At 58.3% G+C, this 5,834-nt stretch overlaps 1 protein-coding gene and 1 long non-coding RNA gene across 4 annotated transcripts in view; both read left to right on the forward strand.

The window, feature by feature from the left end:
* Nucleotides 1–5,834, forward strand: part of GFRA2 (GDNF family receptor alpha 2) — an 88,737-nt gene that overhangs the window by 15,597 nt on the left and 67,306 nt on the right. The gene's annotated exons all lie outside the window — the stretch shown is intronic.
* The window catches only part of LOC106725811, a 12,600-nt gene that overhangs the window by 2,109 nt on the left and 4,657 nt on the right, over nucleotides 1–5,834 (forward strand). The window contains exon 2 of the long non-coding RNA XR_001361794.1: nucleotides 3,864–3,870. This is a non-coding gene — a long non-coding RNA (uncharacterized LOC106725811). The remainder of the gene's footprint in view (nucleotides 1–3,863; nucleotides 3,871–5,834) is intronic.

Below are 5,834 nucleotides of genomic sequence, written 5' to 3' on the forward strand. Positions count from 1 at the left end.
CCCCCCCCCCCTGGGGCCTCAGGGACTGTAAGAAGGATGCTGCTGTATCCTCTTCATTGTCTGAGAATTCAGGGCCCTGGTGCAGGGCATCCTGGGATGTGTGTTCTCCTTATCTCTCACCTTCTCTCTCTGATGGGGTTCTTGGAAAGTCCTACTGGGATTCTGTTGGCAAAGAAAGCTGCCAGGATTACCCAACCCTCTCTGATGCCGGAGGCCCTGGGGGCAGGGCTAGCCCTCCCCTCCTCCCTGCCCAGGACAGACACAGGCCTTGGGCTCAGTGACTGGATCCGGGATTCCTGGTGTCCAGTGAGTCCCAAGTCCAAGGCCAGGGGAAGAGCAGTCTGGCTCCACCCTGAACCAGGTGACAGTGATGTTGGGGGCATCCAGTGTCCTGCCCCAGCCTTGTAGATGGGCAAGGAGGTTCCATGGAGGAGGACCGAGGTCTGTCCTCTTTCTAGCAACTCAAACTGCCCTTGGAAACATGAGCTGGAGTGTTTAGTGCACCTGGTGCGTGGGAAGAGTGTGTGGGCCTTGAGACACACAGTGCTGGGTCTGAATCCCGCCTCCTCTGCTTAGGGCTGTGTGACCGTGGCCTCGCTGTGGCCGTTCAGAGCTCTATGGCCTCTGTTTGTCCAATGGGAGTGTGTCACCTGCTCACAGGGTAGATAAGGAGGATTCTATGAGAATGGATGCAGGGAGAGGGACGGCGAGTCATCCTCTCTCTGCCTGGGATGTTCAAGGCTGGGTGCCTTCTGGAGGGGACGCAGGGGCGGAGGAGCTGAAGTTGGGAGTCCCTCTGCCCCGGAGCATCTGTGACCTTGGGGATACCGGATCCCAGCTGGTTTCACCTGGGAGGCAGGAGAGGCTGGAATAAGGTGGAAAGGAGAGAAAGGCTTCTTCGGGAAAGAAGAGGTTGTCCAGGCAAAGAGAAGTCACGGAGGGGGAGGGGCCATGTGGAGAGGGAGGGGAGCAGAGATGCCCTGTCCACCTGGAGGGAGTCCTTCCAGGTGAGGACGAAGGGCCCGGGCAGGCCAGGCAGTGGTTTTCCTCCCAGCCACGGCCATGCCTAAGGGACAGGAGAAGTGACAGGCAGTGGCTGGCTGGGCGGTCAGCAGGCGCTGCCTCCGCATCCTTGGTGAGGGGCGGGGCCTCCAGCGTGGCATGCGAGCATTTCTGGATGCTTGGGCACGGAGCATGTTTATGCAAACATGTCCTTCCATTTCTGTAGCTGGGAGGGAGCTCAGAGATCACCTAGGCTGACCCCTGCCCCTGACAGAAAGGAAACTGAGGCCCTAAGAGAAGGTACAGACAGAGATGGAGGTTCAAATCCTGGCTCTGCCCTGCCCGGCATGTACCTGTACAGGTGTCTCATCTGGAGGCCCCGTGTCCTCTTGTAGGTAGGACAGCCTGCCCTCCAGGGTTTTGTGAGACTGAGTGAGTACTCGGGGGTGCTGGCCGGTGCCTGGCACACTGCACTGAACTGCCCCCGTGAAGGCCCCCTGCTGAGGGATCTCCCAGGCGGAAGGCAGGCAGGGCAGGGCCGGCCTGGAACGCAGCATTTGGGGAACAAATGCTTGGTGATATGCGGCTGCCTCCCACCTGTGAGAGCGCCGGATGGGGCTGCAGTGGGAGGCCCTTGGGTGATTTTCGGGAGACAGGGGACCCCTGGGCTCCCGCTGAGCTGCTGTGGCCTCTGTTGGTCCACTGTGACTGGGTGGGGACACATGAGGCTGGCGAGAGGCCGGGCTCAGGCCCTCTTCTGGGCTGGAGGAGGAAGAGATGGGCGGTGTCTGCCTCAGTTGGCCTGTGAGCCTCCGTAGCGGGCAACTTGCTTGGGTGGAGCCAGGAGGGGCCCAGAGATGTTCTTGTTGGAGGCTCTGGTGGCCCCCTTTTCCTTGCTCAGGACAGGAGGGAGCCCTACCCTGTCACAAAGCCCCATAGACGGCCCCTGAGAGGCGAGCACCACCTGCCCGTGGTGCCTCAGCGCCTTCCCCTGCATCACGGTGCTCGCTCTCGCTGTGGGGACATGTGGGACTGCGGTGTCGGTCTCTGTGTCAGTGCTGTGCCCGACGGCAGCTCCCTGGGGCATCCTGGAATAGTGGTGGGCGTGGACCCTGAGGCCCGCTGTCCTAGCTGTGAATCCTGGCCTGGCCCTCCCAGCTGGGTGGCCCCAGGGTGGGCCACGACCCCTCTGCATTTCACTTGCTCACCTGTAAAATGGAGCAGTTCGGCCTGCCCTGCAAGGGTCGGCGACGGCACGTGCCCAGCTTCTCACAGGGCGCTGGGGCACAGGGCCACGGAGACGGCAGCCATGGTGGCGTCGGGGGCTGCTGGGGGCCAGTGGTTTAGTGTGAGGGGTCACAGCTGCACAGGAGAGGTGACGAGGAGGCCAAGCAAGTCTGAGGTGTCCTGATCATCACAGGAGCAGCTGAGGTTTAGAGGGCGGTCCCTGGCCAGGTGCTCCCCCGAGAGAGGCGGGGCCGGGCTGTGTCTGGAGGTCCGTGTTTTGTGCAGCAAATGGTGAGTGCTCAGGGGGGTCCACAGAGGACACAGCTTTAAAATGAGCCAGGCCCTGTCCTCACTGTCCAACGGGGCTGGCAAGCACCCACTTAGACACCCACTAGGTGGTTTATTGTTGGTGGTGGCGTAGACAAAAGACTGCCCCAGGAGTCCAGGGGGCGATGCAATGGCCGGTGGCCGGGAAAGCCGGGAAAGTCCTGGGAGAGGAAGAGTGGGATCTGGGCATGACGTCCCTGCGGGACCATGGCTGGGAGGCCTGGGCAAGCTCAGGGTGTGGAAGGAACCACATCTCTGAACCTCGTGGGCTCAGGACACTGAAGAGAGACCCTGGTGGCCTCTCTGGGGCTCCTGCCCAGGACTTACCCAGAGGACAGAGCTCGGCAACTGCTTGACTAGAGCTGCCCTGGGTGGGCGAGGGCGTCAGTACCCATTAAGTTCCTCTCAGTGGCCCTCACAGGGGCGGGTGGGGAAGGACTGGGTCCAGCTCAGCTCTGCTGGATGCCTAGGTGCCCTCCCTTCCCTGGCTCCCCGAGGGGTGTCTGGGCCTCTGAGCCCCCGCTCTCCTGCCTTGGGTGGCTGAGCGGATGGTGAGTGAAGGCTCCCTGGTTCGGTAGGTTCAGTAGGTTGGCTGGTGAGTCTGGGAGACCCTGCTGAGGCAGCCCCTGAGGAGGTGGGGCTGGGGATGGAGGGCAGGGAGGAAGTGAAGGAATGGCAGCCTCCCCCTGCCCCTGGCACCTCGGCTCCGAGATAAACTGCTTATCCGCAGGTTGTCTCCCTGAGCCGAATGCAGAAGCGTGTTATTTAAATTTCAAAATCACATTCTTCTCCTTACAGCTGTCAGAGGCTCTGAGCATCACCGAAAATTGGGCTTTAGCTGCAGCTCCGTCACTTCTTACACCTCCCCTTCCAGGGAAGTCGTCTGATGGCCAAGGGGAGGGTGTGGGGTGGGGAGAGGACTCTGGGGACAAGGAGAAGCGAGGTGTCCGGTGGATGGGCCAGGGGACCGGGACTCTCGCCCTGCTGGTCAGCAGTCAGGAAGGAGTGGGAGGAGGCCAGCTTCCCCATCATGGGGTGCCAAGGCTCTGGGAGCTGGGGAAGTCTGCAGTCCCCCCTTCATGCCCTGCTCCCCCTCCCATCAATGGCGGGACCTCAGCTCCTGTCAGTGCCTAGAGGAATTTGCTCCCACTGAGGTGTGGGCAGGTGTTGGTGAGTCCATGTCTGGTTGCCTTTGTGTATAAGGAAGAAATTGCTATGAAAAAAAAAAGGGAGAGAACAAAGTTTAACCCCAAACACGGCTTTTTAACGGTCGATCCTCAGGTGTCATTGTTGGCATGAGGTTTTAGGGGGGAGGTATTTTTCGGTACCTTCATCAGCACCTTCCAGGACACCTGCTTGCTGGCTCCCCTGCGGGATACAGGACAGGCTGTGCCGCGGGCGTGGGTGCTCGGAGCTGGGCCTTCCTGCTCCGTGGAGCGCCTGGCGTGGCTCTGCAGGTCCTTCCCCCGAGTGTTCCCCTGGCTTAGCCTAGAGCTGCATTCACCTTGTTTTGTCGGATAGGAGGACGGCTTATTTCAGAGCCCTGGGAATGCCCCTCCCTGCCACAACCCCAGGGGTGGGCAGCACGGACTGTGTCTGAGAGAGTCATTGTGTGTATGTGTGTGTAGTGTGTAGTGTGTAGGTGGGGAGTATAGTGTGCTTGGTACATGCTTTGGTAGTGTGTGTGGTGGTGTGGGGTGGGGTGTGTGTGTGTGTGTGTGTGGTTTTGTATGTGTCTATGGCAGCGGTTCTCAACCTGTGGGTCGCGACCCCTTTGGGGGACGAACGACCCTTTCACAGGGGTCGCCTAAGACCATCGGAAAACACATATAATTACATATTGTTTTTGTGATTAATCACTATGCTTTAATTATGTTCAATTTGTAATAATGAAATTGGGGGTCACCACAACATGAGGAACTGTATTAAAGGGTCGCGGCATTAGGAAGGTTGAGAACCACTGGTCTATGGGATGGTGTGTGCATGTGGTGTATGGGGGGTGGGGTGTGTTTGTGGTTTTGTGTGTGTGTGTTGGGGTGCTGGTGTGTGTGTGAATTGGTGTGTGTGTGTGTGTGTGTGTGTGTGTGCGTGTGTGTGAGGGGTATCTGTGGTTTTGTGTATGTGCATTGTGTATGTGGGGTGATGTGTGTATTTGTGTGATATGGGGTGTGGTATGTGTATTGTGTGTGTGTGTGTGTGAGAGAGAGAGAGAGAGAGAGAGAGAGGGAGAGACACTATGTCCCCAGGTTTTCACTCAGTGTCCCTTGAGTGCCACGTGCTGACCTAGGTGCTGAGGATACGTCCGTGAACAAGACAGAGGAGTCTTGTTCTCATGAGCTTAGGCTTGATTCGCCCGAGACAGAGAAAAGCAGAAAACAACACACATGCACATAGTGATGAAAGCTAAACAGAGAAATAAGATCAGGTGATGAGACAGGTGGTGGGTGCTCCTGATTGGGAATGTCAAAATATGCCTCCCAGCCATGGGGAGGTCCGGGGACTGCAGAGGGAGCAGCCTGGGGTGGAGGTGGGACTTCAGGCAGACGGCGTGGCTGGGGCCCAGGGAATGAGACGCAGGCCATGGTTTGGGAGGTGGGCACGGAGGAGGGCAGGGGCCGGCCCGTGGATCCTGAGCCAGATGCTGCAGGCGAGTGGTGGAGTTTGGATTTCACTCTAAGAGTGATGAGAGCCCCTGGGAGGGTGTAGACACTCGAGTAGCACAGTGCGATTTACGAATTTGAAAAGATTACACTTGCACCATGGAGAGTGGATCGTGGGGCCGAGGGGCATGGCAAGATGGGAAGTGGGAGAGCAGTTAGAGGCCGTTGCAGGGGCCACATCCCAGGACAGCAGCCGGGATGGAGAGGATGCTAGGATCTGGGCCTGTTGTGGGGCAGAGTTGAGAGGAGGTGGGCTGGAGCTAAGGATAACTCTGATCATTGAGGCTTGAGCAACAATGACACTGCAGTATATGTCCTAGATGGAGAAGAGGAGAGAAGGAACAGGTTGGGGTGAGCAGAAATCCAGTTCTTTTTTCGCCACATTGGAGTTGAGATGTTAGTTAGCCTTCCACCCGGAAATGCCAAGTAGGCAGTTGGCTTAAGCTGAGTGCTGAGGGGAGGTCAGATTGAGGTGTAGATTGAGAGTCATTAGCATATCGATGGTGTTTGGAACTGTGCAACCATGAGGTCACCCAGAGAGTGAGAGAAGGGAGGCTGGGGCTGTCCATGCAAAGGAGGCCAAGACTAGGGTCAGTGAGGAAGGGGAAACCAAGTTAA

The sequence above is a fragment of the Myotis brandtii genome, unplaced genomic scaffold (genome assembly GCF_000412655.1).
Source record: "Myotis brandtii unplaced genomic scaffold, ASM41265v1 scaffold19, whole genome shotgun sequence".
In the NCBI taxonomy this organism is placed as follows: domain Eukaryota; kingdom Metazoa; phylum Chordata; class Mammalia; order Chiroptera; family Vespertilionidae; genus Myotis; species Myotis brandtii.